General features: G+C 39.8%; 1 protein-coding gene across 2 annotated transcripts in view; it reads left to right on the top strand.

Annotated features, from left to right (window-relative positions):
• The window catches only part of dlgap3 (discs, large (Drosophila) homolog-associated protein 3), a 160070-nt gene that overhangs the window by 7344 nt on the left and 126219 nt on the right, over window positions 1-26507 (top strand). The window lies entirely within an intron of this gene.

Genomic DNA, 26507 nt, shown 5'->3' with positions numbered 1-26507 from the left:
ATTTGATTCAAAGAGAAAGCCGAAGGTACAGGTGCCGAACGCACGGAATTGGGCTCATGCAAGAGGTGCAGAGGCTGTCATGTGCTGCTTCCTTTGGATGTGTGATGGAGATAGCTGACGGGTTGGACGGAAGGGCTTTCGCTGGTGCACTCCGTCGTTCAACATCAGGGTGTTGTGTGGTTTTCCAGCTGTGCCAACATGACAGGGTTAAATAAAAAAAAGGGGGAGTGAAAAAGAGAAAAAATCCTCACCCCCATTTCGCGCAAATCCGCTGGAACAAACAAAAGCGCCAAATTGCCACGAAATTGAAAACCGGAGATGAGAGAATAATTGTAAAAAATGTTGCCAAGCACCGAGTTTCGTTCGTGCGTAAATGTTCGCTGACCGTAAAAAAAAAAAAAAAAAAGGAAAAGAAAAGAAATGCGCGTCCCGCTTAAAGCAATGGTTCTATCTGCGTGCGTGTGTGTTAAAGCGTGCGTCCCGGAGAGGGATCCGCACCGGCTGCAGGGGCACCACACTGAGGCACACTGCTGTTCAGTTCATCAAAGCAAAGTCGAGTGGAACACCAGCAGTGCTGGCGCTTTGGGACAGCGAGAGGACGATTCCTCAGGACCTCCAGGAATGTCTTCCGCTAAGAAACAAAGCCTAATGTTCGAACTTAAGTCATAAAATTCGAACGTTTTGGATGCATTTTTATGTGTAGAAATTATGTATAGTGATGTGAAACATGTACTGGCCATTTAGATTTCTCCTAATCTAGCTTTTTCTTTTTTATGGGGTGTGTATGTGTGTGTCTTATGATGCTGGGGGGGATTTTGGTTCATGAAACTCGATCTTAACGGAGGCCGTTGAGGTCTGCTGTACATTCGATGTTGTTCTGGACTCTTTTATGGCCTCCACAGTAAGTCACTGATAGACTCTTGGAGTTCTACTAATAATGGAGTTCTACTAATAGCCTGGGAAGGATTTGATTGATTACTGGATTTTATTAATTCTCAATTCTACCAACTGTTTCTTTTTCTTAAACCAAACATTTCCTTGACTTTGTCTTTGGAACCATTTTCTTCCTAGGCTGACTCGTTTTTATCGACATATGCTTCTCAACGTTGTCCTGATATTTCTTCTTTTTCCCTTCCAGTTATGATCTGTGATGCAACCTTTACTGTAGACACGTCGGGAGTAATTTGTAGAACCGCTCTCTGTCCAAACATGGCGTGTGTGCGATATTATCCAAAGGGTTCAGCTTTGATCTCATCTGTCAGCATTTCTCAGGCTTGACCAAATCTTCTGCATCTAGCTTTAAACAAGCTGCAGCATGTTCCTCTTTTTTTTTTTTTCTTCCTCTTCCACAGTGCATTGGTGCATAGAGAACAGTGTGGTTGAGTGAATTACTTTATTTTAACGAGAACCCATGAAAACAAGATCTTTTTGAAGCTATCCATTAATGCCTCTTGGATCCCTCTGCCAGGCGTTCTACAAGAGAAGCTTAATGATTGCTGGTTTATGATGAAATTGTTTTTTTTCCCCACAAGGCTACAACTTTCAGAAGTTTAGAAAAGCTACCTTTTTGTTTATATTTTGTGTAAGACTTTTTTGTTAAGATCTATTTGCTTTTACCAATCATACTGCTTTTTGCTAGATTGAAGCTGGTTTCTTGGCTTTCTATGCTGTTTTACACATCATCTTCATGTGTTCAGTACTTATTTCCTGCACTATTCCACATAATTTATGAACAAAGTTGTTTTTCCTTTTTAGTTTTTCTGGTGTGAATTTCTTGTCAATGGAAATATTACAAATATGTTAGAAAAACATTGACTTGTTCAGTGCTCACTTTACTCACTGTATTCATTTATACTGCCTGATAATACAAAAGTGAGAATAAAAGATATCTGAACTTCTGCCTTCAGTAAAGTTTGAATCTAAAGTGGGTCTGATCAGTTACCAAAATAAAGTTGTCAGAGTTGCACTATTGTGTTGAAAAATAATTCTCTAGATTTAAATTTCACTCATTTTTAATGCCATACATTTAATTCCCTTCAAAATTCCTTTTTGCAGTGCAGTGCCGATGTGTTTCTAGACACAGCACATGATTTCTTTACACTTAGGTGATTGAACGAGCTTTTAGAGCACAGCTGATCTGGAAGACATCGAATTTCCCATAAATTGCCGCTGCCTGTTTCACACAGCCGTGGTGCGGCGAAACATTTTGACTCTTGGCTCTGATTGGATTGGCTGATGTGCCAGGAGATCAGATAGTGCATCTTTGCTTGATGCACTATCTGTGAGGTTAGATGTGAATTCAAATGACTGAATAAACGCCACTAGAAGTTATTCCAGGCACTGCATGCTTTTTTTTGTCTCTTAAAATGGATCCAGGTTGCATTTTGAGTGATGTAGACTTGCTTTAGTCTGTATGTGTGTCCAGGATAAGCCTTGGAGGATAAATGTGATTCAGGAAATTTTATGTGATAGACCAAGATGAAATGCTTAATTGTGAAGGACATAAATGATACAAAACTCTAAAAAGTGTGGCATATAATACCAACTTTCACTGCAATTGCGTTTTCTAAATTTCCACCAGTTTTGAGATTTCTGCCTATTCTTTCCAGCTCAGTTTGATTGGACTGATCCTTTGAACGTTCATATTTGGTCTTGCCACAGTTTCTCCTTTGTCTTTGGGATTAGGTTTTGAATAGGCCCTAGAACATAAATTACGTGGTTCTGATTGTTTATTTTGTTCACTATTCTGCCTCGTACTCTCAAAACTTCTGCGACTTCTAACAAGGTTTCTTTAAGCGCTCATCGCTGCGCATTTGGCTATATCCACTTTCCACAGCTTTCGTGCCCATTACAAATAAAAGCATACCCACAGCATGATGCTGCCACTGCCACTGTTTCCCACTAGAGATAATGTGATGATGTGTCAATGACTTGTGAAAAAAAAAAAAATACTTCTAATGGCTTTGATGATAGGAGTCAGAGCTTCTTAAAGAGACAGACGCCAATTTCAAGGTGTCAAAGTTAAGTCATATTTTTATAACTGAACATAGCATAGTTCTTGGCTTTGCTATAAAATGGCACTGCGTGCATGGAAACTGAAAAACACTACCCTTTTAATAACAATATGTGATGTGGTATAAGTATATTTAATAGAATGTATTTAGAATGAGTATAAGTGCCTGAGTTTTATAATTGTAGTTCATTAGGTTTAGCTGTGACTGTTCAGAATCTAAGCAGTGATTGATGTCAATGGAGCACGATGCATAATTAAATGCTAACCAGAAAAGACAGTTCAATAGTAAAACAAGACTCAATTAAAATAATGATTTATTTTTCTCAATTAGACTTAAAATTCCTTACTTGAACGACACACACACACACACACACACACACACACACACGAGGCTCTGCTGTGAAGCACCAACACATGTTCCAAACATCCAACTCTTTGTTGTTTTTTTTTTGTTTGTTTGTTTCTTTTCCCCCACACAGAGGAGGCTCAGTGGAGATGCTCCATCTTGATGGGCACAGGATTAAATGCTCGTCTTGGCATCATGTCTCGGGCCCCTGCGTGCTCCTTTCTCACGGGGATAACTGATCAAGAAAAGAGGAAAAAAAACAGAAGTGTCAGTCTATGTTGTGTGTGTATCTGCCGATACAGTTACTTGGCAGACTGCAGGCCAGATGCAGCCCCTCCCATCATTTCCAGCACTCCTTGTGAAGATGTGTTTTTTAAAAAAAAAACATCTTAAAAGAAAACAATATTTTACTGCAGCTAGGCCTGTCGCAATAAACAATAAATCTATTAATCGCACAATAAATAAAAATGAGCTCCGTCATTTCCATTTGCATAATTTATCAAATTTCTCTTCTCTCTATTTACCAAAAACTGGATGACAAAAGTCTTCAGTCTGGTGCATCGGGCTCAACTGTACCCCTTTTTTTTGACAATTTTATTTATAGACTCTACAATTAATTTTGTTTTTCTGTTGTTTTTTGTTTATATATTTCCAATATCTCCCAGTTCTAGTGTTGAATGTTGATCAGGGGTTAAAGTTCTTGCATTATTATGCCATAACTATAACATTACTTGAAAATTGTCTCAAAACAATATGATTTATCGTCCAGCGAGATTTGTTATTAATACAAGCCCATACTGTGTGCTCTTGTTCTAGTCTTTTTAATTGGTTCCCAAACTGTAGATACTGGTGAGTTTAGGCAGCAGTTTTCTGTCTTGATCCACTTTTAAATTTTTTTTAATAAAACATAAAGGTTAAGGATATAATTTAATGCACATGATTATGATAATCTCAAAATTCTTTCATCTATCAAAGCATCTTTGGTCATTTTCTTTATCTTTTATGAGGTATTGTGCTTGGAATTATATTAAAAAAATGAAGTCAGTCAAAATTAAGTTTGGGGGGATAAAAACAACCTGATGGTGCTTTTCTAATCGGAAGGAATTCATATGTAGGGTACCCAAAAAGGCAAAAAAAAAAAAAAAAAAGAAAGTGATTTGAAGATTATTTATTATTTTTTGATAGCTTTCATGGAGCATTGTGGATTAGCAATCCATGACTAAACCCCTGCTTAATTCTTCTAAATGATTAATCATAGAACACGAGAACTAACTGTAAAGATCATTTCACTAAATGAGCACACGGAGGGCATTGTCAAAAATACAGGAGGGAAGGGAGGTTAGTAGCTCACAATTGAAATATTACATAATGATGCTTATCGGATTTTAGCTGCTTTGGATTCAACCCTTTCACATGTACAATGACTTAATTTCCTCAGTCTAATCTGGAACTAACACAACATCTCTATAGAGCTGAGTTATTATTATTATTATTATCATCGCTGTTTAAAACTAGGACCTGACACGAGGAGAGAGGAAGGGAGGGCAGTCGCAGTAGGAATCTGTGAGAAGGTGAAGAGCTTGGAGTGTTTTCATATCATTACAGCTGCCTCTAAAGCCACCGCTGCATTAAAATCGAGGGCGCAGCGCAGATTGGGTCATTAGAAAATGCGGATGCATTCAAAGAATGGATGCGGCTCACGAGGAAGCGCTGCACGGATTTCCGAGTGCGTGTTACTACAAAGGCGGCCCCCTCACCTCCTGGACTCTCTCCATATTTTCAGATCGCCGCCTCCGCACCCACCCCGACTCACACGGCCCACGCCGAGGTCACTTTGCATTCAGCATATCAATGAAGAGCGTTGAACTCCAGAGACGCAAATATTAGTGGAAATATCCAACCTTACGTGCGTCGAGTATCTCGACCATTTTCATATTTTGTCATGTTAAAATGCTAAACTTCAGTGTCTTTTGTTTGGATTTTACCCGATATACCAACACAATGTAATCGTGCAATGGAAAGAAAATGTTGAAGGCTTTTGAACACAAATGCATATTTATTATACATGAGCAAAAAAAACTTGTGTATAACAAGTTTTATATATGCCCTGCGACAGACTGCCAACCTGTCCAGGATGACCCCGCCTCTCGCCCGGAACGTAGCTGGAGATAGGCACCAGCAACCCTCCTGACCCCTCTACCGGACAAGGGTGAACAGAATATGGATGGATGGATGGAAGTTTTATATACATAAGTTATATGTTAAAGCTTAAGGGTGCATTCACACCAGTGCTGTTTAGTCTAGTTCATAATCTAGTTCATTTGCCTAGAAAATCTGTTTGGGGAGGTGTGAATGCTCAATCGCACATGATGTAGACCTAAAAAGCAAACTCTGGTCCGCCTAAAATCCTAGGTGTTGGTTCAGTTGAAGTGAACTCTGGTACGGGTCGAATGCGTAATGTGAACGCCAACTCCAATGGAGATCACTCCAAAAGCAGGAAGTGGACTAAATTGCAGGGCATTCTGGGTAAATACAACCAAAACAAATGTCTAACACTAGTGGAAGAAATGGGTCATTGTCTTTTGCCATAGATGAATGAGAAATTCTACAACCTCTCAAATCTGACATCACTCCATTTTTGTTTGCATTTTGCCAAGAAAGTTGTCCTCTTGTCGTCTTCAGAGATTTTTGTCGCTTCTTTCAGGAGTTCTTGGTGCAGCGTCACCACAGGTGAGGAGGGTGAACAGGTTTGATAAAGTGCGGAGCGAAACCTAACCGCAGCAGCTGAAAATGTAACAAATGCTGCAACTTGGCGCCACTATCAAAACATCTGCTGGACTACCAGACGTGAAAACAACCCAAGTTTCAGAATCTGTTGACAAGGTAGCTATTCTTCATTTGCTTCACTAATTTGGCCCGTGTGGAACAATGGCTTGCTAGAACGAAGAAAGTGCTACAAACTCCTAACCCCCATGTAGGTTAAGTGGTAAAGCGCCATCACGAAATGAATGTGACACACAATTCTAATGACCGATGCCGCTAGTCTGGAGGAGCAATGTGGGGAAGCTTGTAGAAATAGGCGGAGCATTGTGAGAACAAGCGTTTAGGCTCCTCCAAATGGTTGCCACGGGAGATTTAAGGATCGTTCAAAAGTGCATGAAAGAGTCAAGTCGTGTTTTTTATTATTATTTTTATAGGGGAATAACAATAACATCATAACATGACGTAAACCTTTTAATATATTTTACATAAGGCTCTCCCTTTAATGCCCCAATTAAATACACTGGAGTTTGTAGCTTTAATGTGACAAAACATGGAAAAAGTACAAGTGACACGAACGTGTTTGCATGGTACCGTAAAGATCCGATAACAAGATGAATGCATGCTATGTACTCCTAATTGGGAGTCATGCTGAAGCCGTTGATGCACTTTCAGAGTAACTGGAGTCGAATAAATCAGAGCACAAAACATGCAGATGTAGATATGGGAGAGAGAAACTCGATATTTTAGTAACCCTGATTGTTGCTTTTCCACAGGCTAACTCAAAGGTACGTAGTAGATCTTAGCTGACGACAAAGGCAACCATGACAGATTCTTAGTCTAATTGGACTAGCTCGCCAATATGTCGGCGCGATAATTAACAGCATAACATTTACCTTGGAGTTAATCAGTAGCTGAAACATCAGACATTTAAAGGGCCGCCTGTCCAGAAGCTGTTTGTTCACGGAGGAGGACTGGTCAGCGCTAGAACTGACGGGTGAGGACAGACAGGATGATCTGATGTTTAAAATGTTGCTGAAGCTGAAAAAAGCAGCTTCAGATTCTTTGTAAAGCAGGGCATATCCTTGTCGTAGGTTCTGTTTAGATGATAGCTGAGGCTATATAAAACATGTAATGAAAGGGGGATGAGTTGAATTAATGATGTTCGATGGGACAAAATATGCTGAATTGTTTTGATCTTTTTGTCAGCATCCATTAAGAGCTGCATTACTTTGATGTTGATTAATCACACATGAATGACACTTTTCCTGTCATAAGTACTCTTAGCATGTAAAGAAGAGCTGCCTGATGTCATGAATCTCACTAATGAGCTTTTTAATATATGTAGAACATTAAAAAAATAGATCTGTTAAAAGTGTGCACGTCCTTAAGATTGCTCATTTGAGGACCAGTTCTGCTGATTTCATTGTGAAACCCTATGATGGCGATTGTGTTGAAAAAGACTTAAGTAGCAAGACTTATTAAAAAAAAACAACAATTAAATCAATCCTGTCGATTTTAATAAAAGTCAGAACACACACTTGTGCACAAGAACACACAAACAAGAAGGGAACTTATATAAGTTCCCTTATATAAGTTTGTGTTCTTGTCCTTACTTGTAAGATTTTGTTTTATTTTTTAAATTTATTGGTGACAAATATTTTAGATCACAAAGTAACTGTACTCAGTCAAATGGAATCTTAATAATATGGTCCAAGTATCTGTCTGTGACCTTAAGCTTGACATATTTAGCAGGACAATGAGCCAAAGGGGATTTGGATGCAAAGTCAGGACTTAATTTGAATTGAGATGTTGTGGACTGACAGAATTTAAAACAAAACGTTAACCAAATTTGTCCCACAGTGACAAAAGCAAAACCCTGACTAGTTAACTGTTATCACAAATTCATTATAAATAGTGTTTTCCCCTAATAAATGAATCTAAAAATTGCACTCATTATTTTTCTGCCATTATAATAGCTTTGGTAAGTACTTGCGTGAGTAAAAGGATGAAAACAGAAGAAATCTGTTTAAACTCTTGAATGAACTTTGCTTACTCTCCTTAGGGCTGTACTTATCCATGTTTCAAGTTAGACTTTTCCTTCCACTAAATTTTCCATCTATATGCTTGAAGCCGGGACTTTGTGATCTTCTATACCAATAGCGTTTTGTAGCTTACCCTTTTTGTGGGGTTTTCCTAGTTACTGTTGTCACAGAATGGCTCTAGCAACATTTCAGGATAAAATGTCATTCATCTGTTGGTCTTATGTAATATTTAGACTTTCTGAAGCTGAATCATGGGTTTTCATTAGCTGCAAGCCCTAATCATCAAAATTAACAGAAGTAATCATTGAAATTTATGCCTCCGCACGAAAGGAAACTGAGTATCACTTTTAAAATCGAATTATTGAAATAAATGAACATTTTTATGACGTCCTGCTCCATGCTGTCCGTTTGTCAAAGGCTCAACTTTTTCATCCCAGCCTGCAGCTAAAGATGAGTCGTACAAACTTAGATGAAATTCATTTCACTTCTTTTTTTTCTTTTTCTAGTATTAATATAAAGAGAACAATTCGGATGTTTGACAAAGTTACATCGTGGGATAGGAGAATATCATCTTCCTATGAAGATTTGCATGTGATTTTGTAGATCTTAAGGGTTTCTAACACAACGTCAGTGCTAGTCCTCCATTTTCAAAGAAAAGGGCAGAACATGTTGACTCTTACGGTCGTTTTGTTAAAACTAAGCCTACCAGTATGGAGAGAAGCAGGTGTTCGTGGATTCCTGCCGTCTTTATAGATCATGTTGTTTTTATCAGGCGCACTTCAGCTCATTCCTCCAGGGTCTGTCCCATCATCTCTGTTGGATTGGTCTCTTTTTTCTCTTCTATTTTTTTTATCACGAGAGACTGCCTAAGGTAAACTGTTTTTCCTTGGGTTTAACTGGGTCAGTGTCAGCTTGCCCTTTCCAGCAGAGTGCAAACGGTCCAGACTTGAGATATGATTTGAAGATGTGCCAGCTAGCTTCTGTGTTCTAGATTTTTATTTGGGTCTTTGAATCAAAATGATTAATGTTATGGTAACGTTAAACCAATTCAGACTATAACCAAAAACGCGCAAGTTGGCAAAATAACCATTTCCTGTTCAGCCAACTGCAGTTTTGTTACAAAGCTAACGTTTTATTCCGATAGAAAGTTGAACAACCAAATGATTATGGAAATAATTCCTGCTCCCCATGTCTGGAACTGTGTAATTTCATTAATGAAAACACTCAGTCCAGCTCTTTGTGCCTAATAAAAACGATCCTAATAAACAACGTTAAAAATAACAGAACCCGATTGCTCTGTGATCCATTCGGCTGAATGAGTAGGAAATGAAACAAGTCAAAGAACGATGTAGAGTGGAAAATGATAAAAGATTGAGTTTTTTTTTATTTTATATTTGACTGGCTTTATTAGTCTTTTTCAAATAAAAATGGACTTACTATCAGGGCTATACTTTGGTATCATCTTTAGACTGAGTACACCAAAGTAATCAGACTGAAGTGAAGTGAAGTTAACCTACATTTAGTCAAAGCAACAAGTCTTCCTCGATTTTCTTATTTGGTTGTTTTCAGCCTATTAGTAGTACAGAGAAATGCATATTTTTGATTTTACTGAAACCTACCTCTGTTCCTTATCATTCTTTAATTTTTGCCTCAATTTTAAATCCACATTTATCCTGAAAAACGTAGAGAAATTCCCTGTTTTCACGTAAAAGGCATCATTTATTCGAAAGAGAAAGTAGGTAACCGTCCTTTCCTTCCTTCAGACTGATAGAATACCCGACCGATTAGTGGACTTGTGCCCACTGGGATTAAAGCCAGCCCAGCTTCTCCTACTTTTCCTGTTTACTTCTGTTTAAAACAAAAAAAAAAGCTTCATTGTCTCATCTCCAGGCTAAAATAAGGCTGGCAACAATGCAGACGCTAATAAGCGCGTCATATTGTCACTGGTCTTGGTTTAGCAGAGTAGGGACACACACACACACACACGCCTGCACGCGCAGATACTTCACACTTCTCTTTCAGTTGTTTGCACGCCCCTGAACACACCATTGGTGCCTTGGTGGTGCTACTCTTAGTGGAGTGTCACCACCTTGTCTTGACACATTTCCCCCTTGACGCTGCATATTTAATCGCTCCCGCCGCCACGGTTGCAGCAGCATAACGGGGGCAACCAGAACCAAAGCACGGCCACACGGTCAGGCGTTTGCAGTACATATCTTGAGACCTCTTATCATCTGCGAAGATGATGTAACGGTGAGAAACGGAACGCCGGCTCCAGCTCCCAGCGGGCCGTTGGCAAAAACTGTGGGCTGGAAATGGTCTAGCGAATGGGACCAAATAGAAGAAAAATAAATAAACGAATAAAAGAGCTCGCAGGCGAGCGGCAAGGTTAAAGAGGCGACGGTAATTGCTGTAACTTATCTGGGTGGAAAAATGTTTGCTCATGTTCCCAGTGTGCTCTTGTCTGATGCACTTGGGCATGAAATTGTTCCCCTTTCCAACCTAGCAAGCCCCGAGCCTAAGTCCACTGCCCATCGTTGGCCAGCCAAGGTGGCCTGTTTTTTTTTTTTTTTGTGTGTGTGTTTGTGTACATGTGTGTTTGCTCTTGGTCGCCTCCGTGAGTGTTTACCTTGACGGTTTTGCTGATGAGTGTGTTACATTTGGGAGTGTGGGGGTCGGTTAAGAGGAGAGGGCAAGCGCTGGGCATCAGCTGGGCCCTCTTTATTCCTCGCCGACTGACAGAATGGGTGAACGAATGCTGCAGTGATTACAGACTGCGTGAAGAACTGCAGAATGATCACAGAAGCACTACACGCCGAGATCCGAGGCAGAGGCGAGAGGACTGTGGCTGGAGGGCTCCCATGAGGCGGAAGCGCATTAGCATATCTTCATTCAGATATTGGCGGAATGGTGTGTTTGTGTGTGGGCCGGTGTGTTTGGGGATGTTTGGGTTTCAAATCCTGCTTGTTCCTCCGCGATTGATTGGATTGGGTAATTCCGTGACAGACGACTAAGGCGTCAATTTTGGTGGGAAAAAAAGTTCAGGTCACACAGCAATTTCTGTCTGAATGCATTTTTGTGTGTTTGTGAACCCAATCAAAGCCCAGATTGAATACATTCAGCTGTTTTCATGTGCTTGGAGGAAAAAGAAAAAAATACCTGCCTTACATATTGTTCGTTTACATTGCATCTGTGCTAAATATTATTTAGTAATCGTCAAGGGAGAATGCCAACATCCTCTGCAGTGTTAGACATGAGAGTTGGGTGAGCGAGAAATAATAGCTCCAGTTTGCACCTCGTTATGAAAAGCATGTTATTCTTTATTTCTTTACTTTTTACGTACAACTCCAAAGGCAATACATGCAGTTCACACAGACAAAAAAGTCTATTAATGTTTCTTCTCCATCAAGGTGCAAATTACACATACAGTAAGTTCTGAGTTTGAAATATTCATGAGGTGTAGCAGGTAGAAAAAGTCAAATATGTCTCTCACCTGGTGGCTGCACTGCACTATTTCGCTAAAAGGTTTAATCCCACACCAAAGGGCAGCTAAGTATACCACTTTACCTCAGTATGGGGTTGCCACAGTATCAACTTTGTGTGTGGGGGTAAAAAAAAAATAAAAATCACTTGGTAGCTTCTTTTTTTTTTGTATTCTGCAGCCTAACCTGCCATACTCTTGTTTAAAAAAAGCATTCAAATAAAATAAACTTTAATGGTAACAATCTCACACACAAACCCCATCCCTCACAATTCAACCTTTAAGAAAGGTTGAATAAGGATCTTTTTTTATTCTGTAGAAAAAAAAAAATCCAAGAATAAGAAATGTTAAATTCTTCCAAATACACTTTTTTTTTGTAAGACTGGAATTTTAAAGGCCTGTAGAGTTTAGGTTAGAAACGTGTCAGACCCACTGTTGGTTGTTATGCATAAAATCACCTGTAACTATGATGTAACAACTATAGAATCTATAGAATCATTGATTCATGGCTATAAACGGTAAGTACTGGGCTTGGTTTATGTATGGTGCTTAAAATGGGTTGATTGATTTGCGGTGAAGTGGCAGGAGAAATGCAAAATGCATTATAGTAGAAGTAGACTTGAGCTCCGACTAAATGACTTGTTTAACTGGATCTACATGCAGTCCAGACAACGACGTTCCCTCTTTCGACTGGAGCCGTAAGAACGATGTGCGTTACTTGCCCAGATGATCAGAGGATAGAGAGGCGGCGATGTGGTGGGGGAAGAAAAATAATAGAGAGACTAGGTTAGGGTGATAGCCTAATGAAGTGGATGAACAATTGCATCAACGACTCAGATTGAAGGGGTGGCAGTCATTTGATGAATGGATGATGGGAAAGGATGAGATGGGGGTGGGGGAGAGAGAGACTTGTTAAATAATGACAAGAAATGGTGTTTAAAAGCTACAACATGTGGGGGGGCATGTCATTTTATTTGCCCTTAATATTTTACTCTGTCTTGTGTTCTTTTATACTCAACTCTAAGTCTAATAAGAGAATCTTTTGAATGAGAAATTTGAACAGAATAATAATCACGAGGAAAAGCTTTGCTCAAAGAAAAGACATCGGTGTCTTTTGAAAGATGAAGATGCAGCTGGAAATTAAAAGTTGAGGATATTCACATGTCTTCTGATCCCTAAATATGACTCGAGCGTTTTTATAATTTTTCTGGTTATAGATAAAGTTTTTTTCTTTTTACAGTGTGTGCAGTAAAAAGAAATAAAAGTAAATAAATAAATTATTTTGCCTTTACAAAAATTGTGAAACGGTAATCACACATGGGTGTAAGATGATGATTTGAACATTTTTCAAATATGTTTGCTATTATTCTTTTATGAATCCAACATTGATTTAAATTTCTCATTTCGGTTTCATAATGACTATGCTAAGTCTTCGGGATGTGACGATGTGATAGATGACGACCCTGTTTGGACCAGAAGCAGAAAACTGATAAATATCTAAGCTAACTAACCCCTGAAATACTAATCTATGAACGTACTAATTGAGCAGAACATTGTAACTTCTCTGCCCTTTTCAACTTTACATCTGGTTAGTTTAATAAGGATCTGATTTTTATTCAGTTACTTTTCCTGTCATCCATGACAGACCCATTAAAACCAGCATAAACTCAAAATTCTTACATTTATTTACTTTTTAATTTTTTTTTGACAGCCTAAACCTGCCTGTTCCTATTTTTACACTTCTTCCCACCTTCACACCTTCCTTCACTGCATTTCTAATTTTCCCTGCCTTTTTTTTTTTTTTTTTTGCACTTCTCACTTAGCATTTCCCACTTCCCGAGCTCCCTTCTTCCATTCTCTTCCCCTTGCATCTCAATTACCCATCCCGCTTTTAGAGTCTCCTAAGACATTATTTAGCCCAGCTTTCGTTTAATAACATCCGTCTCATTCTTTTATTTTAATGTTTGCCTCGACTCCTCTCTGCCTTACCAGATATCTCTCTTCTCCTTTGCTGCCCTCGTCTCCTTGCGACCTCCATCTTTCCTTCTCTCTCTCTCACTCGCTCTCAGTAAAAACCTTTCTGTCACTCCAATACTTCTCTCTCCTGTTTTTTTTGTCTCTTTTTCCCTCCTCTCTACAGGCCCCTTTCTCTCTCTGTCTCTCTCTCTTATAAACAGGGCAGGTGGCAGAGAGTGCACTTTTGGTGGCACATGCCTTCACTCAGATTTAAATAGATAATGGCAGAGTCTAGTGCTTGTTGGGCCCTTTGAATAATGCAGGAGATCCTGAAGGCATTGTTGCCAGGCATCACTGATGGCGACATGCATAAACCAGCTCACAAGCTTGCAATATTGATACCATGAGCAGATAGGAGGGGTGGTGTTCAGCCTTCCATACGTTGGCATTTCTGACCGTTACCGTCGAGGTTAATGGTACTGCCATGTAAAGCGGGAGCTTCAGTTGTTTAAACAAATGCACATTAATGATGGATGTTCTTCTGGTCTTGGTGCTTTTTTTTGTTGTTGTTGTTGTTAGGTGTAGTGTTAGCAATATGTAAACAAGCAACAGCAGTTTGAAAGGAAAAATGACCTTTTCAGTTTGAAACGTCCTTTTACCGGTAGCATTTTTACTTTGGACAGGGACAACTTGTGCACCAAAAAAAGTAGTTAGTGCAACCAGATGGCATGTTAAATAAAGGAATAAAACAGCTGATTAGTTGGTTACAACTGACTGTTTCAGTGTCTTACCGATCACAGCTGGTGTAGAGAGAAAGCTCCCGGCTTCAAAATTCTACTGACGTTGTTCAGAGATTCTCTTTGAGTTTATCTGAAGGTTCATTGGCCAGTTATTTCTAAATTGTGTGTGATTTTTATTGTGCATGACATCCACAAACTTTATTGTGATTATTTGTGTTTTGATTATTATTTTTTTTATTTAATCAGATTTATTTATTTGTTTTTTAAGTTCTTGCTTTTTCTATTCAGTAAAATTTTAAGATCTGTGGTTTTATCCACTTTTTTGCTCCGTCATGTTCTGTTTGGGCGAATATCCGTGTTAACCCATGTGGAAACTCAAAGTTTTAGTCACAGTTTTTTTTGTATTAATGTAATTTCCTGCTTCCTTCACCACAACAGTTTATGACTAAATTAATGTTGCAATGGGATTAAGTAGGTTGCCAATTTAAAGTCCTTTAAATGAGATACCAGAGAAAGGCTAATATGTTTTTTGTTCTTGTTTGGAAGAAAGATTTACTTCACTGTTATGATGGAGTAGAAACTAGAGTTTAAAAATCTGTTTTTAAACTCTGATTGTCTGATTGAGGGTTACTTTAGGGTTTAGTGGATGTTTGTTCAAAGATTTTGGTTAAATCTACATATCAATATATATATATATATCAAAATAAATAGTATAGATACCATACTTAAATATCCTAACATTATGCTTATTAAGGTTTGATAGGAACGATTCTATTTTTCTTTTAAATAAAAGCTTTTAGATTCGTTTTTGTTTTCACAATTTCCTCCAAATGCCATCATTTTGTGGAATAACTGCGGTTTTTACGTCAGGTCATGATATATGTTGCCGAAACTGTCCAAAATATTTTGATAAAGTGTGTTTCCCTGATTGAGAACAAGACTTTTTAAAGCCCAGTCGGTTCATCAACTCTTTGCAGAAACAATATTCTCTGCGATCTCGCGGACGGGCATCAGAAATCAATCCTGGCAGAGCGGTGAATTGTACCCGTCGCCTACCTCTTAAAGTGACACCGTCATTTAATTTCACGTCACGCCATTATAAAGCATAATTACCGGGAGGATTTCTCAGCTGTGTCTCCTTCTCGCCCAAGCCGCCCCGCTGCAGACTCTCGGCATTACTCACTTTGTCACGATCGCTTCCTCGGCGGAGTGTGACGCTGCTCATTTCACTGTCGATTGTCTTCGTCAGAATGTCTGGCGGTGATTTGCGATGCTTCCTGTCAGTTCGGAGGACGAGGGGAAATTTGGCCTAATGCAGGTAGATTTATTAGGCCCCTGACTAAAAAGTTTTATTTATTTATTCTTTAAAGAAACCTGCTCCACACTTTTTTGGAGTGGAGAACGATCAGACACAAAACAGAGAGACAGGAAACGTAGCTTAAAGGATGCGATAAGAGTAGCTGTAAAAAAGAAAAATACTTCTTATTGCCTCCCGATATGCTTCCTGCTAGCTCTGTACCGGAGCAGAAAGAAGAAGAGAATAAAGAAAAAGGGGGTAAAATGTAGATGGAAAGAGTTTTTCTAGTGATCTTATCTTATTAGTTACTCTCTTTTTGACTTTTTACTCACTGTCTTTCCTCGGCAAGGGCTTCATACTTTTGAAGAATAAATATTCGCTTCCCGAGGGAGAAATATTTCATATAGAGGCTGTTGGTGTGTTGATGCCTTCAGCTGCCTGCCACAGACTAACCGGACAGCAGGTGAGACCAGGAGATGAAACCGGAGGACTGAGCAGGTCCTTCAATGGGCTCTTGACTCACACTGGGACAGGATGGAAACACTGCTGCTTTTTTTTGACTGGAAATTGGGGGAGAAGAAAAGAAAAAGGAAAAAAAACTGAGAAAATGAGTTTTAAGCTGTAAAATCTCAACAGTCTCCTTCTTCCTAGCAAGCCATTGCTCATGGAAACGCGAATCCAGCATCTTGATTTTTTAGTTTATTTTTTTTCCTCCCATTTCATTCCCCACTGTTTCTCTCTGCGGGGGTCTGCTTTTGTGTCTGTATGTATTCCATGAGGTAGATGAGGCAAAAATCCTGTCGTGTATTTTTGCCATCCATCAGAGGTGTGGCATACAGCATGTGCGAGACTGTCTGCTGTCAGCCGTACTCTGCCAGCAGCTGATAAATGAGGGGCCTGAGAGATCTGCTTTTACACCCAACAACGCCGCGGCCCCTCCGGCGTCGCGCTGTACGCTCACCGAAGCTGGATTCGTCCCTGCGTCGAGTGAACCTGTTGCTCGCGTCAGCACAAATGCATGACACGTTCACGTGCTTCTTGGCCTGTCACAACAACAACTCTCTCACGTCGAAGACGGGAGTCGCAAACCGAGTCTCTGCTTTTAAGGCGGCATAGCAAGTTAATAATTTCAGGTTTGAGTTCTCAGTGAAGACAGTTGGTGGTTTTATGCTCACTCGGTTTGATAAATGTGTGACTTTGTAAATATCTAAGCTTCTCTGGTGTTGGAGACGGATGCAGCGCCGCGTCATTGTCAGTTTCAGCCATTGCAATAGTATTATTGTAAGAGAAGCAAGTCTATCTGAAAAATAAGAGATGTGAACCAAAAAGGGTTTTTAAGAGTGTAGTTGTTTAAAAAAATAGTACCACTGGATAAGACACTTAACTTTGCCAAACTTTGTAAACATTTTGTCGACATAAGATGCGGAATGTTGGAGATGTCGAGTATCAAATAACTCTCAAAATAACAATGCTTAGTAATTTAAAGTTGCTGTATTCGCTTTCCAGGTGACGATTTTCCCTGGGTGCTCTGTTTTCTTTGCACAATTCCAATATATACAGTTCAGACCAAAAGTTTGGACACACCTTCTAATTGACCTCAATTAGAAGGTGTGTCCAAACCTTTGGTCTGTACTGTACATGTATATGTTGTGTTGAGTGGAGTTGTGCACATCTATTGATCTTTGTATTTGTCCAACTATAGAGGCTTAAACTTTGTCATATTCTTCCCATCGCCCATTAAAGGCAAGTAATATATTTTCACATTGATCCAATATCAAGTAAATACAGGGCCAGTGTTGTCAGTACCGATACTTTTAAAGTTTGATATAATATCAAACTTCTAATCTTTTGTTGTTTTTTCTTTACATTATTTTGGTAAAACCTAGGACAGCAAATTTATAGATATTGACAAAACACTTGAGTAAGTGTTGAATAAGTTTACCTATAGATAAACAGAAACTAGAGAAGCAAAATAAATTTTCATACTACATAACAGAAGTGCAAAAAATTATCATCTGAGAACAAACTAAGGCTGAGAAACTACAAAACAAAAATAAATTATGTTTCAAAAGGGAATTTCTAAAGTCAGTCTTGCCGCTATTGATCTGTTACGGACTAGAAATTGATATTATTGATATTTTGGATTGATCCCCCACACAGGTATTGCCAATACCAATACCACATGATCAATCCATTTCAGTTCCCTTCCTAAAAGACAAACACCAACAAGGTGATATAAATATTAGTCATTAATATCGGCCCAGTTTTACATATTGGGCCAATACCGATATGTTAAATAACTAACTTCTGTCAATACGATAGATGCTGATATATTGTGCATTGCTACCATCAACAGAACAAATGAAGTGAAAAAGAAACTTTAGTTTCTGTTCACACTCACAACAATGAGGGAAAGATGTACAATACCGTTCTCATGATAATGGGAACAGAGCTACAAAAGTTTAAACCACTGTTATGTTTTTCAGTCGATTAAAAGGCTCCTGCAGTTGTGCATCCGTGCAAGCAGTCCAGCAGAGCATTTTCCAGCTAATGTAGCCTTTCCATTCTCTTTATTCATTATCCTCATCAGACTGAGGCGTCCATTCAGGCAGATTTTTCTCCCAAGAAACAATTAAATATGACATACGTTGAGATGGGTTGGACTACTCTGCTGTGGACTGAAAAACACAAATCCTTCCGATTGAGCCAGAGACTACATTGGTAACTTAGGTTAAATTGGGCCCCAATGCAGCCGGTTGCACACACTGACGATACAATAGTAAACGCAGACAGGTGCTGGTTATTTCGCCGCTTCACCTATTCAAACACTTTCTGATGTCTTACTTTTTTTCTTCTCTGTACCCGACTACTTTCAGGTATGAATGAAATCCATCAGGCATGTCATGTTTCATATCGACCGGGTGTCTGTGTGCGGCTGGCTCGAATCCATTTTCTTTAAACCGTTTGACAACTGTTGATTTCAGGCTATTTTCTATAGCCTACTTATGATGTTGTGAAAGGAAACGTGGTTGGGTGACGCCATCAGACATCAACCAGCAGGTCTTTCAGTTTTCTTGGCTCGGTCAGCGGTCATAACTATTCAACTGGCCAAGAAAGGCCTAGAGTCTCAATCATCAGAAACTGAGCAATGTCAAATCTTGAGAAATAAACATATTTTCCATAAAGCCCATATACAAGTAACCTCTCAAAATTATAAACTGTGGTACATCTGAAGAATTCTTAGCAAAGGAAATTTGGCTTTGTTGTGAACCCAAATGTCAGTATTTTCAGCCTTGTAGTGATTAATCCTGCAAAGTTATTAAAATAAACATTTTTGTGTCTTCTGCGGAAACGGCCCGTCCATATTTTGGCAGCTCGTGATTCTGATTTTGTCAGATTGGGAGTCTTGAGGTCTTGCTCTGTTCATAAGGAAGAGCCCTATAAATCTTGCAGTTATTTTCTTCTAAATGATTCTCCTTGAAATATACATAAAGCATGAAATATTTTCATTTTTGATGGTTTTTTTTTTTTGTTTTTTTTTAACACCATAGTTAGCTTTAGTTTGACTGTAATTACTGCTTCAAATCTACAATGATCAAAGAACTATATTTCACGCCACCAACTTATCCAACCCAGTGATCATTTGCTTGGCTAACGTAAAATCAACGTAAAAAAGGGTCGTAATTAGCCAAACTGTCTGTTTTTTAAAGTCAGATATTGAGTAAGTAATAAAATAATCACAACAGACCCAAAATCAAAATTATCCCAGTGTTAAACTATGATCTCATAAGTAGTAATCCAAGCTGAACTGCATATTCAATAGTATTTTATAGCTGGTTAAAGAAACCATGAATGCTCTGCAACGTTTGGCAGCCGATTTTCATATTTGATATTTTGAAATTGCCAATTGCTGTTTCACATTGTCATCCTAAATGGTGAGAAATGTGGCTCTGGCTGACACCATCCTAACATGACAAATTATGCAGTGCTAATCAGACTCATTCCAGTTACTGCCATTCTTTCGTTTTGCTAAACACAGCTCTAATTTAAGTCTGTTTTGTATTTTTTTTTTTTTTTTTTTTTTTTTTTTCCTCAGGTAATCTGGTGAACCTCACCACAAAACATTGACTGTTAAATCAAAACTCCTCTGTACAGGAAAAAAAAAAAGCTACCAAATTTCAGGTTTATGTCATTATGTATGGCCAAAACGGTTTGGTTTGGTTCTGGTTCCGTCCCAGCAGAATCCTGTGACATTACGAGAACAGCAGGGGCCCACAGCTGTCACGCAGCTCTGACCTGACTGCATACAGTAGAGCAAAGGGCCTCTGGCCTTACATGATACAGCAGAGACTGTGACCCACATGTGGGCTGTGTGATGGTTGCAGCTAATGAGGGGAGCATGCTGAATTAAAAACCCAGTGAGAAGCAACGTACCGCATGACAATCGTGCTGAACGTTTTTATTTTCTTAAATCCGATTGATAAATCCTCTATGTGTAAATGTTGGCGCTAATGCAGAGAAACCAGCGGGCACATTAATGGATAAGAGACAACTCCATAGGGGCAAAATCCTTACACGGATTCACACACACACACACACGCACACCCACGCACACACACACCCTCCAACCACTGTGACAGTTAGTTGCATTGACTGGATCATTGTAGGGCTGCAGGACTGTGGCCATTAGAGAGAGAGCACCAACAGAGTTATGGCGGCTGCAGCAGCACCAACTAATGGAATATATTCCCCCCTTACCGCCACACAGGTGTGTGTATTGGCGTGTATGGTGTTGTGTAGGTGTGTAGCTCCTCAAAAGTAGATGTGCAACACCTGTGAATGTTGAAGTGGCATTGGCAGATACACTTATTGGCAGATTTTTATTTTATTTTTTCATATCTAAAATATTCAAAAGAAAATGAAGCTTTGGAAGGTGAAATACCCAGGTGTGGCGCTAGCTGACATGCTTTTAGTTGCCGTTTGCAAAGCAGCCAATCCAGGAGCACCATATATTTTGCTTGGTACTGATTTAAACACACTAGTTGTCATCATGTGGACAGAGCATCAGGAGCGTGAACTGACGAGAGTCGTTTAGCCTGGTTTCATGCTGAGAGCACAGAACATTAAGCTGTGATTCACAACCCTTTAATCATCCGCTTCAGCTTTAAAATGCACTTCATCTTCAAATTATTAGGTTCACACAGGTTAAATTTTTTTTGCATTGTTGTCTGGGATAACTTCAATATTTTGTAGCCAGGAATGAATAAAACAGCGAGGTTGTGCTTTGCTTGTGCGTGTCTCCTTGTTTGCATATATGCAGACTGAAATCGATAGAGCAAATCTACACGCACCAACACTTATAATTCCCCTTGTCAGTTATTCTAGACATATTTTTTAATTTGCTGCTGTTGGCTCCAACCTTTTTTCAACCCATATGTTCTTTCTTGCTCCCTTTTCTCATTTTTGCTGTCTTGGTGTCATAGCCGTATTGGCTGGAAGGTGGATAAGGGTGAGGGCCAAGTTAAAACCAGCAGGGAAGTTAAAGAGGAGCAGATAGAGAGAAATGTGAGGGTCAGTGGTCATAGACAGGTTGGGGGATGAGGGACTCAGGGTCATCACAAAGAGGTTGGATCAAATCGCTGTGTGAATCAGAAAAGGCCAGAGGGTGGTGGAGTTGACTGTGAAACTAGAAGGCACTGGTGGCTTTTTGTTGTTTGAAGTCTTTAAATGAGTTTGTTTTGTTTTTTTAGCTTCTGTGGAGGTTCCTCCATCTCTTCCCCAGTGTTGGTATTTATTTAAATGTTGTCCCTGTGGTTTACTGGACGGACCGTAACAATTGGTGTCAGGAGTGGGAGATGAGACAAAGATAAACATAAACAACTAATTTAAACCAACATATTTTGACTACAACAGCTTCCATAGTGTGTTCAGTCAGATGGGTTCTATCTAAGTGATACCCTTGCTTCACTGGATCTGGAAAATGTGGTTAATCACATTTAATAGATAATTTAACAAGGTTGCTCAATTACGTTTTCATACGTTTGAAACTTGCCACTATCGTTTTCTCAGGGTGTTTTTGTCTAGATTCAGAACTTATTTGATGATCTAAATATTTCAGTGAGATAAAACATTAAGAACATAAATTAGAGAGTTGTTTGGACTAGGGATGCACAATATTGAATTTTTGGTCAATATCCGATATGCCGATATACTAAAACCCATTTGGCCAATAACTGATACCAATGCTGCTATTTTTTTGCCTATATCTACTTTCTGAAACTATATGGCTTTCTCTACTGTGGAATTAAAATACTGCATTATCGTTGTCACTTTAGCCTGCTACCAAATGCAAATGCCAAAGTGGAGGCTGAAAATGATGTAAAACTTTAAACTTGCATTATGTTTAGTATTAAATTTATTCATGACATCTGCTTTCTCTAAGACAATAACACTCAAACAGTGCAAATTTGTAAATCTTCACAAAACTCGTTGATCAACTCAACCTGTTCACAAGCAACAATAATGCTAACAGTTTCTTGTGATGTGCTGTTCTGCAGGCATCATTGTCATTGGTTGACAATGATGCCTGCAGAATCCACAGATATAAAACACCTTTTATATCTGTGGATTATGTTGACACATTGGCTGATGTCCGAAATAAAATTTTAAAGCTAATATTGGCCGATATCATGCCGACAATATCGTGCATCCCTAAGTTGGGCAAATACAATCTCATTGTTCTTGTCATCTTTTGGTGACAAAGTATTTGCTTGTGTCATCCTGATTCCAAAATGATGCGTTTATTAGAAACCTTTTAAAAGTGTGAATTAGTGAGCTATTTACCAAACCTGATGACTTATTAGTTGTCATGAAAGCCGTGGACTGAAAGAGCTAAAATTTTCAATTCTTTGATTTTATTTTTTTTTTTTGTGTGTGTGTGTGTGTGTGTGTGACTCATTCGAGCTTGGCATTATTCCGGCAGACGCAACCGGGATACATGTCAAACATAATCATGTGGTCGTTAGGTTGACAGGTAGCCACCAAGGGATCCCATTTATACCCATCCACTTTCAAAGTCCACTTTTCAAAGTGCAGGTCATTTGTCCTTGTTTTGTCTCTGCCCTTCCCTTTCTCCTCCTTCTCATTTCGCATTCAGCGCAGCCACACGGGTCAGTTCTAATTATCCAAGTTCAATTGGAATTGGCTTTTCAATTTTTTTTGACGTGGCAGCGTTGGAAATTGCGCGTTGCCAGTTGCAGCTTTTCCTCTCCTCTCTGCCTGCCTCACGGTATGTCGGCTACGTTCCCCTCACTGCGCCAGCACTTAGCAATGCAGCACAACCGAGTCAGAGGGAGCAGGGGGGGAAAGCTGCGATGCTACAAATGCTAAAAGGCCAGGCGACGTGTGCACAGAAGTGTTGTGTACACATCTGAATCTGAATGCCAGGAAAGGGCTGAGTGAATATGTGATGGAGCTCTGCGTTATGAGGGTGTGGGGAGAAACCCAGGGAGAACAGAAGAAAGAAAGAGAGAATCTCTGAAGGGGTTTGGGAGTGGCAGAGAGAGCCAAGACTTTTCTCCTCAGTCTTTCTTTTGGGTCCGCAGTGCAGGAGAAGAGAAGATTAAAGTGTAGACGCTGCTTTTGAAGTTGGGGCAATGTAGAAGCAGCAGCAGCAGTAACATGCTCAGTCTCACACGGCGTATCCTTCCTTAGAGCCTTATAAAGTTAGGAGAATACTGCCGGCTTTGATTCACGCTGTCAATATGATTCCTTATGACGTTTTAACGTCCTTTCCACAGAGCTGTAGAGTAAAAATTTGAACCCTTTTTTAAAAAAAGGAATGATGGCAATAAAGACGTAAACTCACAAGGCAGCCGTTGAATCGGCCTTGATGCATCGACGGACCCACAGGCAGGACGAAAACTGTAGCCGTAAATGATTGAATGTTTACACTGGGTGTAAATAAGAAGGTTATTTGTCCATTTTGGACGAAAACACACACGCGCATGCACACACACGAGGAGCACGCCCACACAGGCGGCCAGTGAGTGAGGCTTAAATACAAATCTGGTGTGGAAATGTCAAGAGGTAATTGTAGGAGTAATACTCAGACTGGTGAAATGTCAGACTCACCCTCCCGGTCTCCAGTTCGCCCCCCAATATCATCTATCACAGGCGTATGGATTCCCACATCGGGGGCAAGTAAAGATCATTATAACCATTATGTGGTAATGTGTTCATGCCAGAGCAAATTGCAAAAGTATTTACCCCCTTTGAATGTCCTCGCGTTACAACAATCCTCAAATGTATAGAGGTGGACTGTTCGTGTGATTGGCAAACAAATCGGCCAATCCCATGATTGTACAGAGTTTAGAAATGGATGTAAAATTCTATATTTCAAAATGTTTTAAGGTGTGGCATGTACGAAGCTCCCTTTACTCTGATATCCTTAAACACATTCTGGTACAACCTTCAGAAGTCTCCTAATTAATCAAATATAGTCAGATTAATCTAATTAGTTTACATTTTAAGTGCTGTATACAGATATTTGAAGGCCTCAGTAAGGCCTGTTGGAGATTATTGGTGAACAAAAAGACCAAAAAACACAACAGACAAGTCAGCGGTGAGGAAATTTAAACCAGGGTTAGGTTTTAAAACAAACTGAACTCTAAACATCTCATGAAACGCTGCTCACTCCGTCTTGTAAAAACGGAACGCTTATGGCACAGCTGAAAACCAACCAGCACATGGTACATATCAATTTACAGGCCGAACAAGAAGAAAATTATGAAAAAAAGAAAAACTGAAAGGGGATCACTTTGGAGGAGCTCCAGAGATCTACAAATAACATAGTAGTCTGTTGATGATACAAATATTAGTCTTTCACCAAAGCCAATTGGGCATTGTGATGCAATATCTTGTTTTAGTTGTCGCTACAAGCCATATAGAAGACACAGTCGTTGAATAGGTTGCTCTGGTTTGATGAGATTACATGTATCTGTTTATAACCATGCACGGCTTTGTACTGATCTTTTACATGAAGGCCTAGTCGTGTTTGATGTTGCAACGTAGAAAAAATGGGAAAAGCTCAAAGTGGGTAAATACTCTTGTAAGGCGCTGTGGCATGTTGTGCAGGTCTGCCAAATAAAAACCACCAAACTCTGCGGTACTAATGTGGCAAAATGTCCAAAAGTTCAAACGATGTGAATACTCAACACTGACGGAGAAAAATTGTGTGTATTCAGGCATACTCGCAACTGTCCATATTGTTGGTGTGTGTGGTCACTGTTATTCCCAGCTTTAAGATCAATCTGCATTAATGGACATTGGCATATGCCAAGCAGTCATGAGGAGCGATCAGGCTGATGGTGTCACCGGGACCGCAGCCAAGTCCCCAAAGTGTCCAATTTTGATAAATACCCCAGCTGACTCTCAAAAAGAGGGCGTCTAGTTTAAAGAAATGTTTGTGTGTGTGAATGCGGAGGAGCTGTGTGAAATAGCCTCCCGAAAAGCGGAGGCCTCATAATGTGGATGTATTGGAGTTTAACGTCCTTGTCAAGTCGAATGGTTTCCTATTTGGAATTCTCCAGAGGCTGTTAGAAGTGCACACTCCATCGCTGCTTTCCCACTTGACCTAAAATTCCCCTTCGCTGCATCGGACTGCCAGCCCTTTCTGATATCTTTGTTTTTCCATCATCCTCTACCACCTTCTTTTCTCTTTCACACCGACTGAGATTTCTACAGGATAAAAGGCCCCGACCTACATCATCCGAACTGCCGAAAGTGCCTCTCGTTGATGTAGACGCGTGACGAAGAGCGTCTACATCTGCGAATTCGTCAAACCATTTCGACAGAGCTCTGTGCAAAGTGTTGTGTGATTGGTCAAAAGTTTGTTGTCGTATTTTTATGCCAAACCAATCTGCTTCCACTATCCAGTTTTTGTGTCCTCTGGAGGCATGAATACTTTTGAGGAATGTTTAACTGGTGAGAAAGTATGAACATTTGTACGAATCTTCACTAAGTACTACAATAATAAGACTAGAGAATGCTTAATCTGTACTGGAACATCATTGTTCACAGAGGCTGTCTGCAGAAAAGTATGGTGCTAGCTCTCTGACCGTTTCATAAAAGTAATACGGGGAAAGCAGGGAGGTATGATGTGTGAACACGAACGGACTGCGTGTCGAATGCTTGGCATTAAGATTTTAACTTTTAAACCTTGCAAAAATTCATCCAGTGGCGTTCGCCCCGACATGGAGGAACGCAACATGAAGCTGAAGCTGACCAGGAGGACCCCAGCTCTCCCCTTTTTGTGTCTTCAAGCGTGCAAGAACGCTCCTAAAACAAGCCCGTCTTCCTCCATAAGTGATGCCTGAGCTCTCAACGTCTTGGTCTGTGCCGCTGATGGAACTCCTGCCTCATACGGTGCATGTCAAGAAAAAAGCCGCTTGAATTATTGAAGGCAGAAAGGAATGAGATGCAAAATGAGCGTTGAACTTGTGCGCGCAGAGGAATGAAAAGAGGAGTAGAGGGACAGGGAGAGAAAAGCAGGCAGGGAGTTTAAAGAAATGCGCAGGGAGATGCTGAAAGTCGACGAAAAGCACAGCGTTGCTTTCCCTTTGGGTTGTTTGTGCGATGATGCAAAGAGGAAAAATGTAGATCAGCAGGGGAGTTTTACCTTCACCGAGTCTAACTAGTTTAGGAAATACGTATGTGGCGCACTCTCCGTGTGTGCACATGCCTTGTGGGACTCGACGAGATGAAAAGGGAAGAAAAACAAAGACTTTGCGCTAATGTCTTTCTCATGCTTATTTTACAAGGCTCAGTAGAGCTGCAAAGGCTGTTGGGAGTTTTGCACGTTGTTAGTTA

The sequence above is a fragment of the Gambusia affinis genome, linkage group LG14 (assembly GCF_019740435.1).
Source record: "Gambusia affinis linkage group LG14, SWU_Gaff_1.0, whole genome shotgun sequence".
Taxonomy (NCBI): domain Eukaryota; kingdom Metazoa; phylum Chordata; class Actinopteri; order Cyprinodontiformes; family Poeciliidae; genus Gambusia; species Gambusia affinis.
This window is presented reverse-complemented; position numbering and strand designations above follow the sequence as displayed.